This window comes from Bubalus kerabau, chromosome 12, assembly GCF_029407905.1.
Source record: "Bubalus kerabau isolate K-KA32 ecotype Philippines breed swamp buffalo chromosome 12, PCC_UOA_SB_1v2, whole genome shotgun sequence".
NCBI classification, from domain to species: domain Eukaryota; kingdom Metazoa; phylum Chordata; class Mammalia; order Artiodactyla; family Bovidae; genus Bubalus; species Bubalus kerabau.
In genome coordinates, this window is record NC_073635.1 from 42,014,629 (window position 1) to 42,027,964 (window position 13,336).

The following is a 13,336-nucleotide window of genomic DNA, read 5'->3' on the forward strand; positions in this document are numbered from 1 at the left end:
AGCCTAGTTAATTTTTTTTCAATATCAAATTTATATGCTCAATATTGTTCAGGCATTTTTTGATCAAGTTGAGAATTTGTTTCAGCCTTTTGTGGTAAAATTGAGTTTGGTTTGTACTATTTAACCTCTATATAACTGATTCCTTGAAGGAAGGTAGTGTGTAAGACACTGGTTTTTCTAAATGCTTAGATTTGGCATTAGTAGGAAAATAGAATATTTTATTATATGTAATTCTTTTTGGCCATGCTGTTTGGCATGCAGTATCTTAATTGCCTGAGCAGGGTTCAAACCCTTATTCCTTGCTGTGGAAGCAAAGAGTCTTACCCACTGGACAGCCAAAGAAGTCCCATGCAGGATATTTCAAAAGTCAGAAATATAAAATCTTTGATCTTTCAGAGCACAACAGCTTAGTTTTATAGAAAACTGAGATTCACACATGTATTGATTAACCCAGTGTCAATCACCTAGCAGAGCTCAATAAATACTGATTATTAACTAGCGGTTATTTGTTGTCCTTACCTGTTAATTTTCATATGTTAAAAGCATATGTAAAACACTGTGCTAGGAATTCCTGGTGCTGCACACATATCAAGATAATATGTACTCATCACAGAAGAAACAGTTTTCTATGTATTTAGTGTTATATCTATATAAATATTGGATTTTCTCTAAACTTACTGTGATTATCATTGATAATGTGTGTAAGTCAAATAATTATGCTTTAGAACCTAAACTTATACAGTGCTATGTCACTGATATCGCAATAAACCTGGAAACAAAGGAAATACATACAGGGATTGTGTTTTTCTTGATACTGAAACAAAAATAGCTGTTTAATAAAATTTAATGAGTTATGTGGATATTTTTAAATGTCATATGAAGAGACCAAAAAAGTGAGAAAAATATTTCAAGGCATCTTGTCTTAATGATACACGCGCTATTTATTTTTATCCACTATATACCTACTTTATATGCAGTATAGTTCTATAGTCTAGATATAGTTCATTATATTAAGCTTATGTCCTATAAACAATATAATTAGATAATAAATAATGAGCCCTGTTTGCATTTTACCCTCTCCTTTTCTCTCACACGGGTTTTCTCCTTGTTCCTTCTTTTTCTTCATTGCTTTTTTCCTTAGTGCTATAATGTATTCTCATTACTTCAATATAAGAAAGAAATGTTTGTCTTTTACCACCAGAAAGAATACAAATCAATAATTGTAGGAATTGAAAATACAACCTGTGTTGCACTAGGAAATATTTCAAATGCTCTTAGGAGTACTCCTCTTTTAACAATTGAAATCACCTTCTGTATATAATACAATTATTTCTTATTATTAGTGTTCAACTAGAAAAGTAGTCTGGGAAACACTATTAATGTTCTAGCATCTAAGTATTGTGCTTTATGTATGTGATTTGGTCAGTGTCATGTATGTATACTACAGTAACAAGTTCATCTCTCTTACAAGCTCTTTATGTGCATGTTTTCCTGTTATCAATATAGTATCATTTTTCTCAGCATGACCACATACAGGAGAGTAAGAAATAAAAGAACATTTTACTTTGATTAGTTTAAATGCTGTTACTTTTGGTGATATTGTGAGATTTCTCCCTTTTTTCTATGGTTATATTATATGATCTGATGAAAAGCTATGCATCTCCAGGCACTTTATAATTACCAATTATGGGAATTTTATTAATTGTAGTCACAAGAAAATCACAGTAATATAGGAACGTTTTATTTTGCCTTTCAGATATTAACAATTAACCAAAAAGAAAAAAAGAACTGTATCTCAGTCTTAAAAAAAAAAAAAAAACTAAAATATGTAATAACATAATATAATTTGATTTATATTATTTATTTTCTATACTTTATTATACTTTCAGTAATGCAATTATAAGTCATTAAACGTTCAGAAAACAAAAATCATGGCATCCGGTCCCATCACTTCATGGGAAATAGATGGGGAAACAGTGGAAACAGTGGTCAGACTTTATTTTTTTAGGCTTCTAAATCACTGCAGATGGTGACTGTAGCCATGAAATTAAAAGACACTTACTCCTTGGAAGGAAAGTTATGACCAACCTAGATAGCATATTGAAAAGCAGAGACATTACTTTGCCAACAAAGGTCGTCTAGTCAAGGCTATGGTTTTTCCTGTGGTCATGTATGGATGTGAGAGTTGGACTGTGAAGAAGGCTGAGTGCCGAAGAATTGATGCTTTTGAACTGTGGTGTTCGAGAAGACTCTTGAGAGTCCCTTGGACAGTAAGGAGATCCAACCAGTCCATTCTGAAGGGGATCAGCCCTGGGATTTCTTTGGAATGATGTTAAAACTGAACTCCAGTACTTTGGCCACCTCATGCAAAGAATTGACTCATTGGAAAAGACTCTGATGCTGGGAGGGATTGGGGGCAGGAGAAGCGGACGACAGAGGATGAGGTGGCTGGATGGCATCACTGACTGGACGTGTGTCTGAGTGAACTCCGGGAGTTGGTAATGGACAGGGAGGCCTGGCGTGCCTCGATTCATGGGGTCTCAAAGAGTTGGACACGACTGAGTGACCTAACTGAACTGAAAATATAAATTATTACTTATTAAAGTAAATGCGTACAATAGCATAAATAGTATTATCTTTTAAACTCCTAATCCTATAACTCGATGGGTAACAACACTGAGTTGTTGAAACTAAGACATCTATCAGTTCCTGTTGAATATAGAATTTTAGAAATCCAAATTTGGTCTCTTAGATTTCAAGCTTCCTTACAATATATCTTTTCTACCTGCCACTTGCCTTGCTGTTTTGGTTAGATGGTTGTCAGTATTTTTAAAAGAAAAAAAAAAGAGAGAGAGAGAAAGAGAGACAGAAACAGAAGTAAATAACCTACTAACTTTGGTTTAAAAAAATATGCCTTGAGAGAACACAATAAAATTCCATTTAGCAGTACTGTTCTAAAAATATACTAGTTAACTACAAAAAGCACATACATAAACATTCAGCAGTAACTCTAAACTACTTGGTGTTTCAAAGACAGCCAATTATTTGTTTATGTGCTTTAGAAACCTATTTCTTAATAAATTAAAAATCTCATTTATCACAGATTGAAGTGAACTGAGCTTAGATTAAAATAATAAGGTAGAATAAATGTCACCTTTTCTGAAAAGACAGCATCCTATGCAAAGGAAGTTGCTGAACCTATGAAGACCTAATCCAAACAGGATTGGAGCATGACTGCCAGCAGAATCCCCTGCATTGCAGTGATGATTTTAGATTAATGTCAAGCTCTACATATATTTCAGCATACATTTTAGCAACTACCAAATTTAAATTAATTTACAGTTCAGCTGAAAATATTTTGTCTATTTATATCTATCTATATATTTATAAACCCAGCCACATGTAAGTGTGTACAAAGAGAGAGAGAAAGAAAAATTAAAGTAACATAATATCGTATGCTTCTCAAACAATGTTAATAGCTGTAAAAAGTAACATCAACTTGCTCTAGGAAATAACTCTTCCTAGAAGATAGGCATAAAAAACAAATAATATCTTATTTGTCAAGTTTAACAATGTGCTTACCAAGATTCACATCTAGGTTCTTTCTTCTCTGTGATCCCCAATCCAAAGATATTTGGTCAAATTGACCATCTCAAACAATTAATTTCCCTTTATGACTCTCCTTAAAATCATCCAGCATTTAACCTAAAATCCCATAAAGGCTTTTCACTAATATTCCTATTTTGAAGCATTTCCAAAATTGTGTGATAGACGTGATGTGTGCTTCATTTGGAAGGAAAGTTATGACCAACCTGGATAGCATATTCAAAAGCAGAGACATTACTTTGCCAACAAAGGTTCATCTAGTCAAGGCTATGGTTTTTCCTGTGGTCATGTATGGATGTGAGAGTTGGACTGTGAAGAAGGCTGAGTGCTGAAGAATTGATGCTTTTGAACTGTGGTGTTGGAGAAAACTCTTGAGAGTCCCTTGGACTGCAAGGAGATCCAACCAGTCCATTGTGAAGGAGATCAGCCCTGGGATTTCTTTGGAAGGAATGATGCTAAAGCTGAAACTGCAGTACTTTGGCCACCTCGTGTGAAGAATTGACTCACTGGAAAAGACTCTGATGCTTGAAGGGATTGGGGGCAGGAGGAGAAGGGGACAACAGAGGATGAGATGGCTGGATGGCATCACTGACTCGATGGACGTGATTCTGGGTGAACTCCAGGAGTTGGTGATGGACAGGGGGGCCTGGCTTGCTGCGATTCATGGGGTTGCAAAGAGTCGGACACGACTGAGCGACTGAACTGAACTGAGATATATATACACACACACACACATATATATATATATGTATATATATATATATATATACACACACACTCTTTTGAACTATAACTACAAATAAGAGCTGAACACTATGTCATGTATGAAACATTTATAAATTGCCACAAAATGTGCCAGGTGCATTTGTCTCTTCATCCTGTCATAAAACCTATCAAGGAAGCAAAAATGTTACAAACATCTTATAGGTGAGAAAAATCTGAACTTACAGAGGTGAAGTCATATGCTTACTATACAATAAGTATGTGTAGGAACTTGTGCCCAAGCTTCACAACTCCAGAATCCAATATGCCAAATCACACTGTCAGTGCCATGCAGAGGCATACAGTACCCCAAGGAAAAATTTGATTGGAAAATTCAATGTATATCTTTATTTAAAATTTTGACATTTTGTTAATTATGGATATTTCATATTAATTTTTACTTTAAAAAATGTTGCATTAAGATATTGATTACTGAGAATTTAGTATCCCATTAAAGTTTTTACCCAAGGCCACTGTCTCAATTGACTTTACTTGCCTGGCTCTATTCCTACCTCTGTGACATATCTACAGGAAAATGAAGAGTTCATTTGAAATTTTTGAGTCACTACTCTGATTTAATAAACATGAGAAACATGTAATTTATTCCTTCATCCATGAAATGCAAATTGAATATATGATACTTTTATGGATATTCAACTAGTGATTTATTAAGATTATTCAAGTGTCATTGTCTTTATTTCAAGGAGATTTACTAGAAAATAAAAGATCAATGAACAAAGGTTGAACTCAGAATGATTAGCATTTATCTATGAACATTATACTAGAGTTTATAAGCATGTCCAATATGTCAATGAGACAATTTTCAGCCTCCAAACAACCATGTTAAAGATACTTGGCAAGCAAATTTATACACAATTTGCTGCTGCTGCTAAGTCGCTTCAGTCATGTCCGACTCTGTGCGACCCCATAGACGGCAGCCCATCAGGCTCCCCCGTCCCTGGGATTCTCCAGGCAAGAACACTGGGGTGGGTTGCCATTTCCTTCTCCAATGCATGAAAGTGAAAAGTGAAAGTGAAGTCGCTCAGTCGTGTCCGACTCTTAGCGACCCCATGAACTCCTACCAGGCTCCTCCATCCATGGGATTTTCCAGGCAAGAGTACTGGAGTGGGGTGCCATTGCCTTATAACTGAGGAAAATAAAACTTCCAAAAGGAATGAAGTTAAGAATGAAATATTCTCTTTGTTCATTGCTGAATTCTGTCCTTCCTGCTGCTGAGCTCATTATCCAATGAAAATACTGTGATATCTTAAAGGCAAATTGAAATAAACTGGCAACATACTCTGGTCATATAAGATCTTATCAGTGGAGGTTGTTAGGTGTAGGATATAAACAAAGTATCTACTACACATGACTGATGTCGAGTTTTAAACATTTCAGGTTTATTTAAAATTTAGCTTTTTAAAAAACTCTGGAAAATAAACATAAGTAAACAAATGGGACCTAATTAAATTTAAAATCTATTGTGTAGCAAAGGAAACAATAAATAAGATTAAAAGACAACACTCAGAATGGGAGAAAATCATTACAAATGAAACAACTGACAAAGGATTAGTCTTCAAAAATACAAGCAGCTCAAGCAATTCAATAACAGAGAACAAACAACCCAAAAAATAATTGGCAGAAGGCCTAAATAGATATTTCTCCAATGAAGACATAAGATGGCCAAAAAATACATGAAAAGATGGTCAACATCACTCATTATGAGAGAAATGCAAATCAAAACTACAATGAGGTATCATCTCACACCAGTCAGAATGGCCATCATTTAAAAAAATCTACAAACAATAAATGTTAGAGAGGTTGTGGAGAGAAAGGAACCCTCTTGCACCATTGTGGGAAGGTAAATTTATATAACCCCTATGGAGGACAGTATGAAGATTCGTTTAAAAATTAGAAATAGAATTACCATATGACCCAACAATCCCTCTACTGGATACATACCCTGAGAAAACCATAATTGAAAGAGATGCATGTACCCCAGTGTTCACTGAAGAACTTTTTACAGTAGTAAGACATGGAAGCAATCTAGATGTCCATCAACAGGTGAATGGATAAAGAAGATATGGCATATATATACAATAGAATATTACTCAGCTATAACAAAGAACACATTTCAGTCAGTCCTAATGAGGTGGATAAACCTAGAGCCTACTGTACAGAATGAAGTAAGTCAGAAAGAGAAAGACAATTATTGTATATTAACACAAGTGTATGGAGTCTAGAAAGATAGTACTGAAAAACCTATTTGCAGGGCAGCAATGGAGATGCAGACATAGAGAACAGACTTGTGGACAGTCGGGGAAGGAGAGGGTGGGATGAATGGAGAAAGTAGCATACACGTTACCCTACATAAAATAGATAACCACTGGGAATTTACTGTGTGACACAAGGATCTCAACCCAGTGCTCTGCGACAACCTGGAGGGTGGGATGAGGTGGGCGATAGGAGGGAGATTCAAGAGAGAGGGGACATATGTATAGCTGTGACTGATTCATGCTGATGTATGGCAGAAACCAGCATGATATTGTAAAGCAATTATCCACCTATTAAATACAAAATTGGGAAAAAACATGGAAGAAAACTACATAGGGAGAGGCAAGTGTCACAAACTTCTTCGAATGATTTAAAATGTATAAAACCTTCATGCACTTGTTTGTTCATTTCTCAATTTGAATGATATGAGTTGGGTTTTTGGAGAGCAGGCATCCTTAAAACCTCTTAGAAGAATTCTTCAGAAGAGTAATGAGAATGAAATTAGTTTTTAAAAAGAAGTTTACTGTAGGATAAATGTAATCTACAAGTGGCTACTTAATGCTATATATAATAGAAATTACATTATTTTTGATATCAGACTGAGTTATGTACTCTACTTCATGACACCTCAGATAATCTATCCAAATCCGTTGTTCAGAAGCTCAGTCATGTCAATCTCTTTGCAACCCCATAGACTGCAACACACCAGACCTCCCTGTCCTTCAAAATCTCCTGAAGCTTGCTCAAACTCATGTACATTGAATAGGTGATGCCATGCAACGAACTCATCCTCTGTTGTTCCCATCTCCCCCTGCCTTCAATCTTTCCCAGCATTAAGGCCTTTTCTAACGAGTCTGCTTTTCACATCATGTGGTCAAAGTATTGGAGCTTCAGCTTCAGCATCAGTACTTCCAATGAATATTCAGGGTTGATGTCTGTTAGGATGGACTGGTTTGATCTCCTTGCAGTCCAAGGGTCTCTCAAGAGCCTGGTCCAAAACCACAGTTCAAAAGCATCAATTCTTCAGTGCTCAGCCTTCTTTATGGTCCAATTCTCACATCTTCTTTATGATCCATTCTCACATCTTTATGGTCCAAGCCTCACATATGGATGTGAGACTACTACTAGACTACTAGAGAAACAATAGTTTTCTAGTAGTTTCTTTGACTAGACGGACCTTTGTTGGCAAAGTAATGTCCTGCTTTTTAATATGCTATCTAGGTTTGTCACAGTTTTTCTTCCAAGGAGCAAGTGTCTTTTATTTTCATGGTTGCAGTCACCATCTGCAGTGATTTTGGAGCCCAAGAAAATAAAGTCTGTCACTGTTTTACATTGTTTCCCCATCTATTTGCCATGAAGTGATGGGACTGGATCCCATGATCTTAGTTTTTTGAATGTTGAGTTTTAAGCCAGTTTTTTTCATTCTCCTCTTTCACCTTCATCAAGAGGCTGTTTAGTTCCTCTTTGCTTTCTGCCTAAGGGTGGTGTCATGTGCATATCTCAGGTTATTGATATTTCTCCTGGCAATCTTGATTCTAGCTTGTGCATCATCCAGCCCAGTGTTTCTCATGATGCACTCTGGATATAAGTTAAATAAACGGGGTGACAATATACAGCCTTGACATACTCCTTTCCCAAATTGGAACTAGTTTATTGTTTCACATCTGGTATTAACTGTTGCTTCTTGACCTGCATACAATTTTCTCAGGAGGCAGGTAAAGTGGTCTGGTATTCCCATCTCTTGAAGAATTTTCCACAGTTTGCTGTGATCCACACAGTCAAAGGCTTTAGTGTAGTCAATGAAGCAGAAGTAGATGTCTTTCTGGAATTCCTTTGCTTTTTCTGTGTTTCAACGCATGTTAGCAATTTGACCTCTAGTTCCTCTTCCTTTTCTAAATCCAGCTTTAATGTGTGGAAGTTCTTGGTTCATGTACTTTTGAAACCTAGCTTGGAGAATTTTGAGCATTACTTTGATAGCCTGTGAAATGAATTCAATTGTGTGGTAGTTTGAACATCATTTGCACTGCTATTATTTGGGATTGGAAAGAAAACTTACCCTTTCCAGTCCTGTGGCCAGTGCTAAATTTTCCAGATCAAAATCCATGACCTACTAAAATCTCCCTAAATTTGCTGCTTCTCCTACAATCTCTTTATCTCCTTTAACTACCATCTATTCTATTGTCACAGAGACACTTGACTCACTTTCTGGCCCCACCTAATTAATTGCAAAGTATATTTAATTTCTTTACTCCAAAATCTCTGAAACTGTCCATATCTCCATGGTATCTTTTGTTCAGGCCACTGAAGTCTCTAGCTTGAACTCCTTATCTGATACTCTCTCTTGTATATGCCAATTCCAATATATCATTATAATCACAGTTGCATAATAGAATAGAGCCTAGATAATATCACACTTTCAAATTTGTCTTGATCAAGCTTTCTTAAAATGGCTTTATTGACATTTTGAACTAGATAATTCTTTGTTGTATCTTTTCCATTCCCTCATAAGATATTTAGCAGCAGCCTGTTTTTTTCTCGATGTCAGTAGCACAACCATCCCCACAATCTTAATGAACAAAATATCTCTGGACATTGTTAAATGTCCCCAGCTGTAAATATTGCCCTTAATTGAGAATCACTCTTTAAAACCATCAGAAAAAAAAAATCACACCTCTGAATATGGCATATATGAGTCTCTTAATCAGGTGGATTTTGCCAATTAGAGAACAGAAAATAGAACTTGGCCCTCATTTATTGCAGGGTTTCTTATTTTTCTCTTTAGTATCTTTGAGAATAAACACAACTGGTGTCTTGTTTATCACAATGTTCCAAACATAAATTGTGTAGAAATAATCTCAAGCAAATCTAGCACTGCTTCCCTAGCAACACAATTATTCTTAGTTCCCTACCCATAGGGATAATATTTCTAATGAATTTCCTGTCCCATTAAAGAGATCCTCCTGCACTAAAAAGTTGTAATTTATAGAGGCTAAAAGTTTTGACAAGGAATGTTAAAGCTGACATTGAAGAGCTTTTCTAAAGAGAAGAGAGGTTTACATAGATAATAAAGAAAATTGAATTGAAATTTCATATAATAAATGAGCAAATTGAGGAGTAAAAATATGAGGTAAGTTTCTGTGTCTCCCCAAAATTATTGTTTGGGACAATTTGGGCCTGCCTCTATTTTTTTTTTTTTTTTAATACTTGTCTAGTACTAAATTTAGCTGAAACTTAATCCAACTAAATCAAAAATACTTTGAGACAATAGAGGAATAGTGACTGGGAACTTCTTGATAAATGTTAAAGGAAAATAATTTCTGCACCATTAAAGAAGTCCTAAGAATTACACTGCATTATAGTGTAATCTAGTAAGCTATTGTTTATTCATTAGGAAAGATAAAATAATCTAGGAAATATACTCTGCTTAAAAAAAAATTATTTAAGACTTTTTATTAAATAACACCTTGACAAAATAAAAAAATGTTTTATACTTTTCAAGAATTTGGAAATCAACTTTGAAAGATATAAGTTTTGCTAGAAATTATTGAACTTTCTTTCAGTAAGGATAAAAAACAAAATTTATTTTTCTCTTTGGTTAAAATGAAAAACCATGATAATGTCAATTTTTGGAAAGGTAGTTATAAATTATTTAAGCAATAACTTGCTAAATTAAATAAAATTTTATATCTCACAATAACATAATTTAATATATCATACACGTATAAACCTTAGACCATTGAATATATATTATCATGACAATTTATCTATCATGTAAAGTAAGGTCAACTTCCACAAGTAAATTAATAGCAGTAGTTATATTAATGCATGTTTTTAAAAGACAGTATTGACAATATAACAAAGTCCTTGCTGAGGCTAATTTGTGGACATAAGGTAGGATGTGTTAAAAGTTATAAAGCATTTGGAGATGCATGATGCCATGGCAACTCATTTTTTAAAAATTCACAATAGACATAATAAAAAACTATCCTCACATAGAATTCAAAAGTCTGAAAAATAGAGATTTCAGTACTTTCCTATAGGACATTTCTGATTTGTGTTAATGTCTTTGTGACTAATTTCTTATGACTATAAATTGAGAAATTATAATTACAATAAAGCATCAGTGCTCTTTTCAGTAATGCCAACAGTGTTATGTTCATATTTTAGAAATAATCTGTGTCATATATTTTGTGTGTATGCTGGTGTTGCATAGTAATAACAGGGGTTTAACATATTTTTTGAAAAATAAATGATTAAATAAATTATTTAGTTAATGAATAAACATCACTAACTAAAAGTCTATTCAGAGCAGGAACTGTGCTACACTGCTTATAGCTGACTTTTGTTGACTAATTTTCCTTGGCACCTGGTGAGAGTGTTATATTAATTATCACACCCAGTTCTCAGAATGACACTCTGAGGTGCATTTAATTGCTCTCGTTTTTTTTTTTTTTTCTAATAAAAAATTGAGAAGAGAATCTCAAAGAGAATAAATAATTCCCCACCATTACACATCTTGTGAGAAATAAATTGGCTTGCAAACTCTATTTTTCTTTTTTTTTTCTTTGTGATCCTTATATCCCAGCTTTTTCTCTGAGTGATTTAATATAAGAATGAGTGAATCAATCAATGTTCTTGACTTTACCAAGGAATACACTTCTAAGGCAACTTTATTTTGCATGGGTGAATTATTCAGGCTCATTTCTCTCTCTTCCAAAGATGTCTGCATCTTAATTCCAAGAATTTGTGAATATGTTATATTGCATAGAAAGGTGAATTACCATTACAGATGGAGGTAAGATTGAACTTAAAACAAGAAGATTATCTTGGATTAACCAGGTAGACCTGTCTTTAAAGCTGGAAGCAAAAAGGAATGCAGTGTGAGAAGGAATGCAGTGTGAGAAATAATGCAGTGTGAGAAGAAACGACTTTAAAGATGGAGGAAAGGAATCATGAATCAAAAAACGTGTGTTACCTCTTAAAGCTTGTAAGGGCCAGAAGCTGGATTCTCCTCCAGTGCCTCCAGAGAAACTCTGCCCTGATGACACTTGATTTTAACCCAGTGAGGCCCATGGTGAACTTCTGACCTACTAGGCTGCAAGATAATAGATTTGTATTGTTTTAAGCCATTAGTGAACATGTTAGTCGCTCAGTCACGTCCAACTGTTTGTGACCCCATGGATTAAAGACCACCAGGCTCCTCTGTCCATGGAATTCTCTAGGCAAAATTACTGGAGTGAGTAACCATTCTTTTCTCCAGGGGATCTTCCTGACCCATGTATTGAACCTGGGTTTCCTGTATTGCAGGCAGATTCTTTATCGTCTGAACCAGGGAAGCTCTTTAAGCCATTACATGTGTGGTAATTTGTTACAGTAGCAATAGGAAAATGATACAGTTAAGTTTTATAGATATTAATTGTCTTGCTTGATGAAATTTTTTTTAAATAAAACATTTTATATTTTTATTTTAGTTAATTGTCTTAAGAGAAACTGACATGTAATCTAAGTAAATGATTATAAAGCATTAAAACAGGTAGAGTCTGATTCTTCTAAGGGGTCAGGCAGCCCTGGGAATGCATGACACATCAGTCAAATAATTTTTTTTTAAAAAGACTATATTCAATAAAAATATACTTATCACTGAGTGGTAAGTCCTAAAGAGTAAGACTTGTCAAAGTATATTTTCCAAAAAGTTAAAAGCATGAGTATTGTAGGAATATAGAATAAACATATCCCAAGTATTTTTTCAACTCATTGATAATGATTCAAAATAAATTTGAAAGATCAGATAATGTATACCTTTACAAACAAATATTAGAAAGATATGATTAAGTTACATTTATGTTAGAGATGGTTATTAGTGCCAGAAAGATTATTCTAAATTCAGAAATCAGTAAAGGAGAATATTATGTATTTTAGCACAATTTTGGGATTGATATGTTATTGTCTATAATTCTATAGAGGCAGAAGTTGATTTGTAGACTTGCTAGTAGAGATGGTAATGTCTCTGATGTTTAATATGCTATCTGGGTTGGTCATAGCTTTTCTTCCAAAGAGCATGTGTCTTTTAATTTCATAGCTGCAGTCACCATCTGCAGTGATTTTGGAGTCCAAGAAAATAAAGTCTGTCACTGTTTTGCATTGTTTCCCCATCTATTTGCCATGAAGTTATGGGACCAGATGCCATGATCTTAGTTTTTTGAATGTTGAGTTTTAAGCCAGCTTTTTCATTCTCCTCTTTCACCTTCACCAAGAGGTTCTTTAGTTCCTCTTCACTTTCTGCCATAAGGATGGTGTCATCAGTATATCTGAGGTTATTGATATTTCTCCTGGTAATCTTGATTCCAGGTTGTGTTTCATCCATCCTAGCATTTTGCATTATGTACTCTGCATATAAGTTAAATAAGCAGGGTGACAATACACAGCTTTGACGTACCCCTTTCCCAATTTTGAACTAGTGTGTAGTTCCATGTCTGGTATTAACTGTTGCTTCTTGACCTGCATACAGATTTCTCAGGAGGCTGGTAAGGTGGTCTGGTATTCACACCTCTTTAAGAATTTTCCACAGTTTCTTGTGATTCACACAAAGACTTTAGCAGAGTCAATGAAGCAGAAGAAGGTGTATTTCTGGGATTCTCTTGCTTTTTCTATAATGGATGTTGCCAACAAAAACCAGCATAGCCAAAGCAATGGT